This window comes from Pseudophryne corroboree, chromosome 2 (genome assembly GCF_028390025.1).
Source record: "Pseudophryne corroboree isolate aPseCor3 chromosome 2, aPseCor3.hap2, whole genome shotgun sequence".
Taxonomy (NCBI): Eukaryota; Metazoa; Chordata; class Amphibia; order Anura; family Myobatrachidae; genus Pseudophryne; species Pseudophryne corroboree.
In genome coordinates, this window is record NC_086445.1 from 371,352,159 (window position 1) to 371,367,413 (window position 15,255).

Below are 15,255 nucleotides of genomic sequence, written 5' to 3' on the forward strand. Positions count from 1 at the left end.
GATAAAAACAGATCCCTAACTGACATTAACAACATATACTAAAGTTAAAATGAAAGGGGATTAATTACACCGGAGGTTATTTGAGCTTACTGAATTTCATTACTATGTTAAAAAACGGTAGAAGTTATTAAGCATAGGATATCTTGTACAAGTATATATTAAAGCACTTTTACTGAGGTTATCTTAGACCATCCTAAGTCTATATGTACATATCTCACTAGCCCACTGTTAACAGAATAAATTGTATTTGGGCCCTATAATATAATAACAAACTGGAAAGATCTTTATGGAAATATTTACAGAAAACACTGAAGCCCTAAGGTCTCGTTCAGGCCGCCAGGGGAGATTGTATTTAATTCATGGATCCAGCGGCTCTCCCTCTGCATAAGGATCTTATTGCGGTCCCCTCCTCTATGTAATGGGGGTACATGATCTATGATGATGGCTCGTATGCTGGCTATATTATGTTTAGCCAGCAAGCAGTGGCGTGCCACTGGTTGTTCACTTGTTCCTTTTTCCACAGCTTGCTTAATAGCACTTCTATGTAGGGCCATTCGTTCACGGAATTGGCGCTGCGTCTTACCGATGTAGGCCAGACCGCACGGGCATTTCAACATGTATATCACATGGGTGGTCGTACAGGTCACCCGGTGACGAATTTTAAACGTTTTGCCTGTATGAGGATGATAAAAGTTGGCCCCTGTCAATAAGGTATTACACGTAGAGCAACCTAAACAGCGAAAACAGCCCAATTTAGGACGTAAAAAATGGGTCTGTTGTTGTCTAGTGATTGGAAATACATCTAGTTTAACAATTCTATCCCCAATGTTAGATCCCCTAGTAAAACTAGGTAATACCCTAGAATCCAGCAAACCTGGTAGGGTTTTATCCGTGTTAATTATAGGCCACAATTTCTTGACCTGTCGTGTGATCGCTGTGGTCGCAGCTGTGAATTTATTGACCCATGGAATTATTTGGGACCTATGTTTTTCATCTTCCAAAGCAGGTTTGTTCAATAAAGAGTCCCTAGACATCTTCATCACTTTCTGCTTGCTAGCTAATAATTCCTGTCGCGGGTAGCCCCGTTGTTCAAACTTCTGGACCATCCGGTCCATAGTGTTTTCAACCTGTGTTGGATCTGAGATAATTCTTCTTGCACGTAGAAATTGTGATTGGGGCAGCCCCTTGCGTAATGAAAGGGGGTGTGCGCTTGCATGGTGTAACATTGAATTACGGTCTGTAGGTTTAGTATACAGTGTTGTTTGCAATTGACCTGCCTGTATGGAGATGATAACATCCAGAAAATGTATTTCTTGATGTGACACCTGATATGTAAATTTCACCGGGCTCATTGTATCATTATGGTCATTTAATAAACATTCAAGTTGTTCCTGGGAACCCTGCCAAAAAATAAGGAGATCATCTATGTACCTCTTATAGAAGTACATAGATGAATTAGAAGGAGCCTCAAACAATGTTTGTTCTATGGAGTACATATAGGCATTGGCGTACGATGGGGCCACAGGGGACCCCATCGCACAGCCAAGTACCTGCAGGTATATACGGCCATCAAAAGTAAAATAGTTGCGTGTCAATACCAAAGTAAGTAATTTCAGAAAAAAATCCACTGCTGGCCCTTGATAATCAGGATTGTCAGTGATCAGACAGCGAACAGCCTCCACACCTGCACTGTGCGGGATGCAAGTGTAGAGGCTGGTCACGTCGGCACTGCACAAAATTAAGTCATCCGGTGGTGTGCCCAGGGATTGCAGACACACCAATAGGGATGTAGTATCTTTAAGATATGAGGGAATCTTCTGAATACAGGGATTTAGATATGCATCTAAATAGATAGCTATTGGGTGATACAGGGATTGTATGGCCGACACTATCGGTCGACCAGGAGGGTTGGATAACGACTTATGTACTTTAGGTACAGTGTAGAACAACGGGATCTTCGGGTGTTCAACCGTCAAAGCTCGTTTTTGTTCACTGGATAAAATCCCTGAGTCACTGGCACTGGTTAACAATTCATCTAACTCTTGTTTAAATCTTCCTGTCGGATCATACGTCAAAAGACTATAAGTCTGTTGGTCAGACAATTGACGTTTACTTTCTGAAATATAGTCGGACAAGTCCTGAATGACTATAGCCCCCCCCCCTTGTCCGCACTGCGTATTATTATATCAGTTCTCTTAGAGAGGTCATTCAATGCAGAAAGTTCCTGTCTGCTCAAGTTGGAATGGTATGGTTTAACCCCTTCCTTCTGATATGCAAGTTCTGTTAGACGAGAAAAAGTCTTGATAGATGGGCTATTTGTTTTTGGGTCAAACCTGGATCTGGGCATGATCTTCTTCCGCTTCTCAGGAATTGGAATATCCGGTATAGCACGAGTGTTCACTCCAAAGTGTTCTTTTAACCGCAAAGACCTGTTGAATTTGTAGTTCTCTACCTTCGCCATAAACGGGTCAGGTTTGACGGTGGGCACGAAAGATAAGCCTTTAGATAAGATTTTATATTCAATTTCAGTTAACGGACTAGAGGACAGATTAACGACCAAGTCCGTGGCTATCGCGGAGGGCGTCTTGTGTTGTGACCTTTTGTTCTGCCCCGCCCTCGTCGTCCGCGAGGGGGTTTTGGCGGAATGCCTGAACGGGTGGCCATGCCTAAAGGGAAGGCTGCTTTTCCTGAAGATGATGATCCATTACTTGCCTCTCCATCACTAGCTGTAGTGCTTGCTCCTGACTGATCAGGGTAGTTCTGTCGACGCCGATACCTTTTATTGTAATATGGTCGGTCTTGTGTAGTACCCGTATTGTTCAACCAGGAATATACTCTTCTTTGTTGATAGTCTTGCTGGACTTTATGTAATTTTTCTTTCTTGTATTTGATGAGATCACTCCTATATTGATCCATGTGAGCTTGTAATTTTTCCAACCAATTGGTGGTAGTATCCTGTACCAATGTGGCTTTGTGGGATGCTTCAAACTCCTCCAGTTGTTTTTTAATCACTGTAAGCTCTCGCGTTGACTCTTCCACTACTAGGAGTAGGAGGTCCATGGAACATTTGTTCAATATAGCTATCCATTTCCGGCAAAATGGGATGCTATATCGCCCTATTGTGGGGGTGTTCCGGATCCTGAAGCCTCGTGGGATCTGATTATTACGATAATAGTCAGAAAGGCTAATACCGTGGTACATAAAGTCACATTCACGTTGCTTAAGTCGCTGCCATTGCCGAAATAACTCCTCCTTCGAAGTGGCCTGAGGGTCATCTTCCAGCCTCCTCGTAATTAGAATGGCCTGGGCCTCTGCATCTGAAAAGCTAAAGCGTTCCTTAGCATCAGCTTGTGCCAGTTCCCATGCTGCCTCCATGTCGGCGTTAGTGTCTGTCATATTGTAGGCGTGTGTATTAATACAACACAGCGCAGTGTAACACTCCAATGGAAGTCCTCCCCAATTAGCACAATAAATGCTTGAGCCTGTATCCAGGAAAGGTGTTTAATAAATCATGTGAAAAAGTCCCATAGGTGCCATAGCCAGGAGATAACCTCAACCTCTGTGGCTCAGAAGTATTTGCTGCAGGTTATCCCATATAACACTTGGAGAGGCTCGGCACTCACTTGTGGGAAGCAGTTACTTGCTGCGGTGCCATCCAGGGAATAAACACTCCTTTAACAATGCTTGATAATGGCGGCACTCAGCAGACTCGTTTATAGATGCAAAAAGCCTTTTATTTTTGGTCCTACGCCGTTTCGGGGAAACCCCGTCTTCAGGGACAAACAATACATACAGAAGTACAAACAGAGAATACTTATATACCCCCCTAAATAGTGCTAACAAGTGCTCATAATAGTTAAGGTTACTCACCTGTCCGGCGCTGTCATTCCCGCCGCGTCTGGCCGCTGGTTCGAGCGGGTCTCCTGCAGATGACATCAGCGGTCAGCGCCGGACAGCGTGAGCCCTCAGTAACAATCAGTGCGGGTGTTGCTAGGCAACTCCTGTGTTTGACAACAACAATATACGGAAATGGAAGTTACAAACATTTACAAGATAAAAACAGATCCCTAACTGACATTAACAACATATACTAAAGTTAAAATGAAAGGGGATTAATTACACCGGAGGTTATTTGAGCTTACTGAATTTCATTACTATGTTAAAAAACGGTAGAAGTTATTAAGCATAGGATATCTTGTACAAGTATATATTAAAGCACTTTTACTGAGGTTATCTTAGACCATCCTAAGTCTATATGTACATATCTCACTAGCCCACTGTTAACAGAATAAATTGTATTTGGGCCCTATAATATAATAACAAACTGGATAGATCTTTATGGAAATATTTACAGAAAACACTGAAGCCCTAAGGTCTCGTTCAGGCCGCCAGGGGAGATTGTATTTAATTCATGGATCCAGCGGCTCTCCCTCTGCATAAGGATCTTATTGCGGTCCCCTCCTCTATGTAATGGGGGTACATGATCTATGATGATGGCTCGTATGCTGGCTATATTATGTTTAGCCAGCAAGCAGTGGCGTGCCACTGGTTGTTCACTTGTTCCTTTTTCCACAGCTTGCTTAATAGCACTTCTATGTAGGGCCATTCGTTCACGGAATTGGCGCTGCGTCTTACCGACGTAGGCCAGACCGCACGGGCATTTCAACATGTATATCACATGGGTGGTCGTACAGGTCACCCGGTGACGAATTTTAAACGTTTTGCCTGTATGAGGATGATAAAAGTTGGCCCCTGTCAATAAGGTATTACACGTAGAGCAACCTAAACAGCGAAAACAGCCCAATTTAGGACGTAAAAAATGGGTCTGTTGTTGTCTAGTGATTGGAAATACATCTAGTTTAACAATTCTATCCCCAATGTTAGATCCCCTAGTAAAACTAGGTAATACCCTAGAATCCAGCAAACCTGGTAGGGTTTTATCCGTGTTAATTATAGGCCACAATTTCTTGACCTGTCGTGTGATCGCTGTGGTCGCAGCTGTGAATTTATTGACCCATGGAATTATTTGGGACCTATGTTTTTCATCTTCCAAAGCAGGTTTGTTCAATAAAGAGTCCCTAGACATCTTCATCACTTTCTGCTTGCTAGCTAATAATTCCTGTCGCGGGTAGCCCCGTTGTTCAAACTTCTGGACCATCCGGTCCATAGTGTTTTCAACCTGTGTTGGATCTGAGATAATTCTTCTTGCATGTAGAAATTGTGATTGGGGCAGCCCCTTGCGTAATGAAAGGGGGTGTGCGCTTGCATGGTGTAACATTGAATTACGGTCTGTAGGTTTAGTATACAGCGTTGTTTGCAATTGACCTGCCTGTATGGAGATGATAACATCCAGAAAATGTATTTCTTGATGTGACACCTGATATGTAAATTTCACCGGGCTCATTGTATCATTATGGTCATTTAATAAACATTCAAGTTGTTCCTGGGAACCCTGCCAAAAAATAAGGAGATCATCTATGTACCTCTTATAGAAGTACATAGATGAATTAGAAGGAGCCTCAAACAATGTTTGTTCTATGGAGTACATATAGGCATTGGCGTACGATGGGGCCACAGGGGACCCCATCGCACAGTCAAGTACCTGCAGGTATATACGGCCATCAAAAGTAAAATAGTTGCGTGTCAATACCAAAGTAAGTAATTTCAGAAAAAAATCCACTGCTGGCCCTTGATAATCAGGATTGTCAGTGATCAGACAGCGAACAGCCTCCACACCTGCACTGTGCGGGATGCAAGTGTAGAGGCTGGTCACGTCGGCACTGCACAAAATTAAGTCATCCGGTGGTGTGCCCAGGGATTGCAGACACACCAATAGGGATGTAGTATCTTTAAGATATGAGGGAATCTTCTGAATACAGGGATTTAGATATGCATCTAAATAGATAGCTATTGGGTGATACAGGGATTGTATGGCCGACACTATCGGTCGACCAGGAGGGTTGGATAACGACTTATGTACTTTAGGTACAGTGTAGAACAACGGGATCTTCGGGTGTTCAACCGTCAAAGCTCGTTTTTGTTCACTGGATAAAATCCCTGAGTCACTGGCACTGGTTAACAATTCATCTAACTCTTGTTTAAATCTTCCTGTCGGATCATACGTCAAAAGACTATAAGTCTGTTGGTCAGACAATTGACGTTTACTTTCTGAAATATAGTCGGACAAGTCCTGAATGACTATAGCCCCCCCCTTGTCCGCACTGCGTATTATTATATCAGTTCTCTTAGAGAGGTCATTCAATGCAGAAAGTTCCTGTCTGCTCAAGTTGGAATGGTATGGTTTAACCCCTTCCTTCTGATATGCAAGTTCTGTTAGACGAGAAAAAGTCTTGATAGATGGGCTATTTGTTTTTGGGTCAAACCTGGATCTGGGCATGATCTTCTTCAGCTTCTCAGGAATTGGAATATCCGGTATAGCACGAGTGTTCACTCCAAAGTGTTCTTTTAACCGCAAAGACCTGTTGAATTTGTAGTTCTCTACCTTCGCCATAAACGGGTCAGGTTTGACGGTGGGCACGAAAGATAAGCCTTTAGATAAGATTTTATATTCAATTTCAGTTAACGGACTAGAGGACAGATTAACGACCAAGTCCGAGGCTATCGCGGAGGGCGTCTTGTGTTGTGACCTTTTGTTCTGCCCCGCCCTCGTCGTCCGCGAGGGGGTTTTGGCGGAATGCCTGAACGGGTGGCCATGCCTAAAGGGAAGGCTGCTTTTCCTGAAGATGATGATCCATTACTTGCCTCTCCATCACTAGCTGTAGTGCTTGCTCCTGACTGATCAGGGTAGTTCTGTCGACGCCGATACCTTTTATTGTAATATGGTCGGTCTTGTGTAGTACCCGTATTGTTCAACCAGGAATATACTCTTCTTTGTTGATAGTCTTGCTGGACTTTATGTAATTTTTCTTTCTTGTATTTGATGAGATCACTCCTATATTGATCCATGTGAGCTTGTAATTTTTCCAACCAATTGGTGGTAGTATCCTGTACCAATGTGGCTTTGTGGGAAGCTTCAAACTCCTCCAGTTGTTTTTTAATCACTGTAAGCTCTCGCGTTGACTCTTCCACTACTAGGAGTAGGAGGTCCATGGAACATTTGTTCAATATAGCTATCCATTTCCGGCAAAATGGGATGCTATATCGCCCTATTGTGGGGGTGTTCCGGATCCTGAAGCCTCGTGGGAACTGATTATTACGATAATAGTCAGAAAGGCTAATACCGTGGTACATTAAGTCACATTCACGTTGCTTAAGTCGCTGCCATTGCCGAAATAACTCCTCCTTCGAAGTGGCCTGAGGGTCATCTTCCAGCCTCCTCGTAATTAGAATGGCCTGGGCCTCTGCATCTGAAAAGCTAAAGCGTTCCTTAGCATCAGCTTGTGCCAGTTCCCATGCTGCCTCCATGTCGGCGTTAGTGTCTGTCATATTGTAGGCGTGTGTATTAATACAACACAGCGCAGTGTAACACTCCAATGGAAGTCCTCCCCAATTAGCACAATAAATGCTTGAGCCTGTATCCAGGAAAGGTGTTTAATAAATCATGTGAAAAAGTCCCATAGGTGCCATAGCCAGGAGATAACCTCAACCTCTGTGGCTCAGAAGTATTTGCTGCAGGTTATCCCATATAACACTTGGAGAGGCTCGGCACTCACTTGTGGGAAGCAGTTACTTGCTGCGGTGCCATCCAGGGAATAAACACTCCTTTAACAATGCTTGATAATGGCGGCACTCAGCAGACTCGTTTATAGATGCAAAAAGCCTTTTATTTTCGGTCCTACGCCGTTTCGGGGAAACCCCGTCTTCAGGGACAAACAATACATACAGAAGTACAAACAGAGAATACTTATATACCCCCCTAAATAGTGCTAACAAGTGCTCATAATAGTTAAGGTTACTCACCTGTCCGGCGCTGTCATTCCCGCCGCGTCTGGCCGCTGGTTCGAGCGGGTCTCCTGCAGATGACGTCAGCGGTCAGCGCCGGACAGCGTGAGCCCTCAGTAACAATCAGTGCGGGTGTTGCTAGGCAACTCCTGTGTTTGACAACAACAATATACGGAAATGGAAGTTACAAACATTTACAAGATAAAAACAGATCCCTAACTGACATTAACAACATATACTAAAGTTAAAATGAAAGGGGATTAATTACACCGGAGGTTATTTGAGCTTACTGAATTTCATTACTATGTTAAAAAACGGTAGAAGTTATTAAGCATAGGATATCTTGTACAAGTATATATTAAAGCACTTTTACTGAGGTTATCTTAGACCATCCTAAGTCTATATGTACATATCTCACTAGCCCACTGTTAACAGAATAAATTGTATTTGGGCCCTATAATATAATAACAAACTGGATAGATCTTTATGGAAATATTTACAGAAAACACTGAAGCCCTAAGGTCTCGTTCAGGCCGCCAGGGGAGATTGTATTTAATTCATGGATCCAGCGGCTCTCCCTCTGCATAAGGATCTTATTGCGGTCCCCTCCTCTATGTAATGGGGGTACATGATCTATGATGATGGCTCGTATGCTGGCTATATTATGTTTAGCCAGCAAGCAGTGGCGTGCCACTGGTTGTTCACTTGTTCCTTTTTCCACAGCTTGCTTAATAGCACTTCTATGTAGGGCCATTCGTTCACGGAATTGGCGCTGCGTCTTACCGACGTAGGCCAGACCGCACGGGCATTTCAACATGTATATCACATGGGTGGTCGTACAGGTCACCCGGTGACGAATTTTAAACGTTTTGCCTGTATGAGGATGATAAAAGTTGGCCCCTGTCAATAAGGTATTACACGTAGAGCAACCTAAACAGCGAAAACAGCCCAATTTAGGACGTAAAAAATGGGTCTGTTGTTGTCTAGTGATTGGAAATACATCTAGTTTAACAATTCTATCCCCAATGTTAGATCCCCTAGTAAAACTAGGTAATACCCTAGAATCCAGCAAACCTGGTAGGGTTTTATCCGTGTTAATTATAGGCCACAATTTCTTGACCTGTCGTGTGATCGCTGTGGTCGCAGCTGTGAATTTATTGACCCATGGAATTATTTGGGACCTATGTTTTTCATCTTCCAAAGCAGGTTTGTTCAATAAAGAGTCCCTAGACATCTTCATCACTTTCTGCTTGCTAGCTAATAATTCCTGTCGCGGGTAGCCCCGTTGTTCAAACTTCTGGACCATCCGGTCCATAGTGTTTTCAACCTGTGTTGGATCTGAGATAATTCTTCTTGCACGTAGAAATTGTGATTGGGGCAGCCCCTTGCGTAATGAAAGGGGGTGTGCGCTTGCATGGTGTAACATTGAATTACGGTCTGTAGGTTTAGTATACAGTGTTGTTTGCAATTGACCTGCCTGTATGGAGATGATAACATCCAGAAAATTTATTTCTTGATGTGACACCTGATATGTAAATTTCACCGGGCTCATTGTATCATTATGGTCATTTAATAAACATTCAAGTTGTTCCTGGGAACCCTGCCAAAAAATAAGGAGATCATCTATGTACCTCTTATAGATGTACATAGATGAATTAGAAGGAGCCTCAAACAATGTTTGTTCTATGGAGTACATATAGGCATTGGCGTACGATGGGGCCACAGGGGACCCCATCGCACAGCCAAGTACCTGCAGGTATATACGGCCATCAAAAGTAAAATAGTTGCGTGTCAATACCAAAGTAAGTAATTTCAGAAAAAAATCCACTGCTGGCCCTTGATAATCAGGATTGTCAGTGATCAGACAGCGAACAGCCTCCACACCTGCACTGTGCGGGATGCAAGTGTAGAGGCTGGTCACGTCGGCACTGCACAAAATTAAGTCATCCGGTGGTGTGCCCAGGGATTGCAGACACACCAATAGGGATGTAGTATCTTTAAGATATGAGGGAATCTTCTGAATACAGGGATTTAGATATGCATCTAAATAGATAGCTATTGGGTGATACAGGGATTGTATGGCCGACACTATCGGTCGACCAGGAGGGTTGGATAACGACTTATGTACTTTAGGTACAGTGTAGAACAACGGGATCTTCGGGTGTTCAACCGTCAAAGCTCGTTTTTGTTCACTGGATAAAATCCCTGAGTCACTGGCACTGGTTAACAATTCATCTAACTCTTGTTTAAATCTTCCTGTCGGATCATACGTCAAAAGACTATAAGTCTGTTGGTCAGACAATTGACGTTTACTTTCTGAAATATAGTCGGACAAGTCCTGAATGACTATAGCCCCCCCCTTGTCCGCACTGCGTATTATTATATCAGTTCTCTTAGAGAGGTCATTCAATGCAGAAAGTTCCTGTCTGCTCAAGTTGGAATGGTATGGTTTAACCCCTTCCTTCTGATATGCAAGTTCTGTTAGACGAGAAAAAGTCTTGATAGATGGGCTATTTGTTTTTGGGTCAAACCTGGATCTGGGCATGATCTTCTTCAGCTTCTCAGGAATTGGAATATCCGGTATAGCACGAGTGTTCACTCCAAAGTGTTCTTTTAACCGCAAAGACCTGTTGAATTTGTAGTTCTCTACCTTCGCCATAAACGGGTCAGGTTTGACGGTGGGCACGAAAGATAAGCCTTTAGATAAGATTTTATATTCAATTTCAGTTAACGGACTAGAGGACAGATTAACGACCAAGTCCGAGGCTATCGCGGAGGGCGTCTTGTGTTGTGACCTTTTGTTCTGCCCCGCCCTCGTCGTCCGCGAGGGGGTTTTGGCGGAATGCCTGAACGGGTGGCCATGCCTAAAGGGAAGGCTGCTTTTCCTGAAGATGATGATCCATTACTTGCCTCTCCATCACTAGCTGTAGTGCTTGCTCCTGACTGATCAGGGTAGTTCTGTCGACGCCGATACCTTTTATTGTAATATGGTCGGTCTTGTGTAGTACCCGTATTGTTCAACCAGGAATATACTCTTCTTTGTTGATAGTCTTGCTGGACTTTATGTAATTTTTCTTTCTTGTATTTGATGAGATCACTCCTATATTGATCCATGTGAGCTTGTAATTTTTCCAACCAATTGGTGGTAGTATCCTGTACCAATGTGGCTTTGTGGGAAGCTTCAAACTCCTCCAGTTGTTTTTTAATCACTGTAAGCTCTCGCGTTGACTCTTCCACTACTAGGAGTAGGAGGTCCATGGAACATTTGTTCAATATAGCTATCCATTTCCGGCAAAATGGGATGCTATATCGCCCTATTGTGGGGGTGTTCCGGATCCTGAAGCCTCGTGGGATCTGATTATTACGATAATAGTCAGAAAGGCTAATACCGTGGTACATTAAGTCACATTCACGTTGCTTAAGTCGCTGCCATTGCCGAAATAACTCCTCCTTCGAAGTGGCCTGAGGGTCATCTTCCAGCCTCCTCGTAATTAGAATGGCCTGGGCCTCTGCATCTGAAAAGCTAAAGCGTTCCTTAGCATCAGCTTGTGCCAGTTCCCATGCTGCCTCCATGTCGGCGTTAGTGTCTGTCATATTGTAGGCGTGTGTATTAATACAACACAGCGCAGTGTAACACTCCAATGGAAGTCCTCCCCAATTAGCACAATAAATGCTTGAGCCTGTATCCAGGAAAGGTGTTTAATAAATCATGTGAAAAAGTCCCATAGGTGCCATAGCCAGGAGATAACCTCAACCTCTGTGGCTCAGAAGTATTTGCTGCAGGTTATCCCATATAACACTTGGAGAGGCTCGGCACTCACTTGTGGGAAGCAGTTACTTGCTGCGGTGCCATCCAGGGAATAAACACTCCTTTAACAATGCTTGATAATGGCGGCACTCAGCAGACTCGTTTATAGATGCAAAAAGCCTTTTATTTTCGGTCCTACGCCGTTTCGGGGAAACCCCGTCTTCAGGGACAAACAATACATACAGAAGTACAAACAGAGAATACTTATATACCCCCCTAAATAGTGCTAACAAGTGCTCATAATAGTTAAGGTTACTCACCTGTCCGGCGCTGTCATTCCCGCCGCGTCTGGCCGCTGGTTCGAGCGGGTCTCCTGCAGATGACATCAGCGGTCAGCGCCGGACAGCGTGAGCCCTCAGTAACAATCAGTGCGGGTGTTGCTAGGCAACTCCTGTGTTTGACAACAACAATATACGGAAATGGAAGTTACAAACATTTACAAGATAAAAACAGATCCCTAACTGACATTAACAACATATACTAAAGTTAAAATGAAAGGGGATTAATTACACCGGAGGTTATTTGAGCTTACTGAATTTCATTACTATGTTAAAAAACGGTAGAAGTTATTAAGCATAGGATATCTTGTACAAGTATATATTAAAGCACTTTTACTGAGGTTATCTTAGACCATCCTAAGTCTATATGTACATATCTCACTAGCCCACTGTTAACAGAATAAATTGTATTTGGGCCCTATAATATAATAACAAACTGGATAGATCTTTATGGAAATATTTACAGAAAACACTGAAGCCCTAAGGTCTCGTTCAGGCCGCCAGGGGAGATTGTATTTAATTCATGGATCCAGCGGCTCTCCCTCTGCATAAGGATCTTATTGCGGTCCCCTCCTCTATGTAATGGGGGTACATGATCTATGATGATGGCTCGTATGCTGGCTATATTATGTTTAGCCAGCAAGCAGTGGCGTGCCACTGGTTGTTCACTTGTTCCTTTTTCCACAGCTTGCTTAATAGCACTTCTATGTAGGGCCATTCGTTCACGGAATTGGCGCTGCGTCTTACCGACGTAGGCCAGACCGCACGGGCATTTCAACATGTATATCACATGGGTGGTCGTACAGGTCACCCGGTGACGAATTTTAAACGTTTTGCCTGTATGAGGATGATAAAAGTTGGCCCCTGTCAATAAGGTATTACACGTAGAGCAACCTAAACAGCGAAAACAGCCCAATTTAGGACGTAAAAAATGGGTCTGTTGTTGTCTAGTGATTGGAAATACATCTAGTTTAACAATTCTATCCCCAATGTTAGATCCCCTAGTAAAACTAGGTAATACCCTAGAATCCAGCAAACCTGGTAGGGTTTTATCCGTGTTAATTATAGGCCACAATTTCTTGACCTGTCGTGTGATCGCTGTGGTCGCAGCTGTGAATTTATTGACCCATGGAATTATTTGGGACCTATGTTTTTCATCTTCCAAAGCAGGTTTGTTCAATAAAGAGTCCCTAGACATCTTCATCACTTTCTGCTTGCTAGCTAATAATTCCTGTCGCGGGTAGCCCCGTTGTTCAAACTTCTGGACCATCCGGTCCATAGTGTTTTCAACCTGTGTTGGATCTGAGATAATTCTTCTTGCACGTAGAAATTGTGATTGGGGCAGCCCCTTGCGTAATGAAAGGGGGTGTGCGCTTGCATGGTGTAACATTGAATTACGGTCTGTAGGTTTAGTATACAGCGTTGTTTGCAATTGACCTGCCTGTATGGAGATGATAACATCCAGAAAATGTATTTCTTGATGTGACACCTGATATGTAAATTTCACCGGGCCCATTGTATCATTATGGTCATTTAATAAACATTCAAGTTGTTCCTGGGAACCCTGCCAAAAAATAAGGAGATCATCTATGTACCTCTTATAGAAGTACATAGATGAATTAGAAGGAGCCTCAAACAATGTTTGTTCTATGGAGTACATATAGGCATTGGCGTACGATGGGGCCACAGGGGACCCCATTGCACAGCCAAGTACCTGCAGGTATATACGGCCATCAAAAGTAAAATAGTTGCGTGTCAATACCAAAGTAAGTAATTTCAGAAAAAAATCCACTGCTGGCCCTTGATAATCAGGATTGTCAGTGATCAGACAGCGAACAGCCTCCACACCTGCACTGTGCGGGATGCAAGTGTAGAGGCTGGTCACGTCGGCACTGCACAAAATTAAGTCATCCGGTGGTGTGCCCAGGGATTGCAGACACACCAATAGGGATGTAGTATCTTTAAGATATGAGGGAATCTTCTGAATACAGGGATTTAGATATGCATCTAAATAGATAGCTATTGGGTGATACAGGGATTGTATGGCCGACACTATCGGTCGACCAGGAGGGTTGGATAACGACTTATGTACTTTAGGTACAGTGTAGAACAACGGGATCTTCGGGTGTTCAACCGTCAAAGCTCGTTTTTGTTCACTGGATAAAATCCCTGAGTCACTGGCACTGGTTAACAATTCATCTAACTCTTGTTTAAATCTTCCTGTCGGATCATACGTCAAAAGACTATAAGTCTGTTGGTCAGACAATTGACGTTCACTTTCTGAAATATAGTCGGACAAGTCCTGAATGACTATAGCCATCCCCTTGTCCGCACTGCGTGTTATTATATCAGTTCTCTTAGAGAGGTCATTCAATGCAGAAAGTTCCTGTCTGCTCAAGTTGGAATGGTATGGTTTAACCCCTTCCTTCTGATATGCAAGTTCTGTTAGACGAGAAAAAGTCTTGATAGATGGGCTATTTGTTTTTGGGTCAAACCTGGATCTGGGCATGATCTTCTTCAGCTTCTCAGGAATTGGAATATCCGGTATAGCACGAGTGTTCACTCCAAAGTGTTCTTTTAACCGCAAAGACCTGTTGAATTTGTAGTTCTCTACCTTCGCCATAAACGGGTCAGGTTTGACGGTGGGCACGAAAGATAAGCCTTTAGATAAGATTTTATATTCAATTTCAGTTAACAGACTAGAGGACAGATTAACGACCAAGTCCGTGGCTATCGCGGAGGGCGTCTTGTGTTGTGACCTTTTGTTCTACCCCGCCCTCCTCGTTTGCGAGGGGGTTTTGGCGGAATGCCTGAACGGGTGGCCATGCCTAAAGGGAAGGCTGCTTTTCCTGAAGATAACATAGTAATGAAATTCAGTAAGCTCAAATAAACTCCGGTGTAATTAATCCCCTTTCATTTTAACTTTAGTATATGTTGTTAATGTCAGTTAGGGATCTGTTTTTATCTTGTAAATGTTTGTAACTTCCATTTCCGTATATTGTTGTTGTCAAACACAGGAGTTGCCTAGCAACACTCGCACTGATTGTTACTGAGGGCTCACGCTGTCCGGCGCTGACCGCTGACGTCATCTGCAGGAGACCCGCTCGAACCAGCGGCCAGACGCGGCGGGAAAGACAGCGCCGGACAGGTGAGTAACCTTAACTATTATGAGCACTTGTTAGCACTATTTAGGGGGGTATATAAGTATTCTCTGTTTGTACTTCTGTATGTATTGTTTGTCCCTGAAGACGGGGTTTCCCCGAAACG

General features: G+C 43.5%; 1 long non-coding RNA gene across 4 annotated transcripts in view; it reads right to left on the bottom strand.

Moving 5' to 3' along the window:
- LOC135050815 (uncharacterized) overlaps positions 1 to 15,255 on the bottom strand; it is a 75,413-nt gene that overhangs the window by 52,237 nt on the left and 7,921 nt on the right. For all 4 annotated transcript variants that reach the window (XR_010241845.1, XR_010241842.1, XR_010241844.1 and 1 more), the window contains 3 exons: positions 11,971 to 12,101; positions 7,921 to 8,051; positions 3,871 to 4,001 (listed from right to left, as the gene is read on the bottom strand). This is a non-coding gene — a long non-coding RNA (uncharacterized LOC135050815). The remainder of the gene's footprint in view (positions 1 to 3,870; positions 4,002 to 7,920; positions 8,052 to 11,970; positions 12,102 to 15,255) is intronic.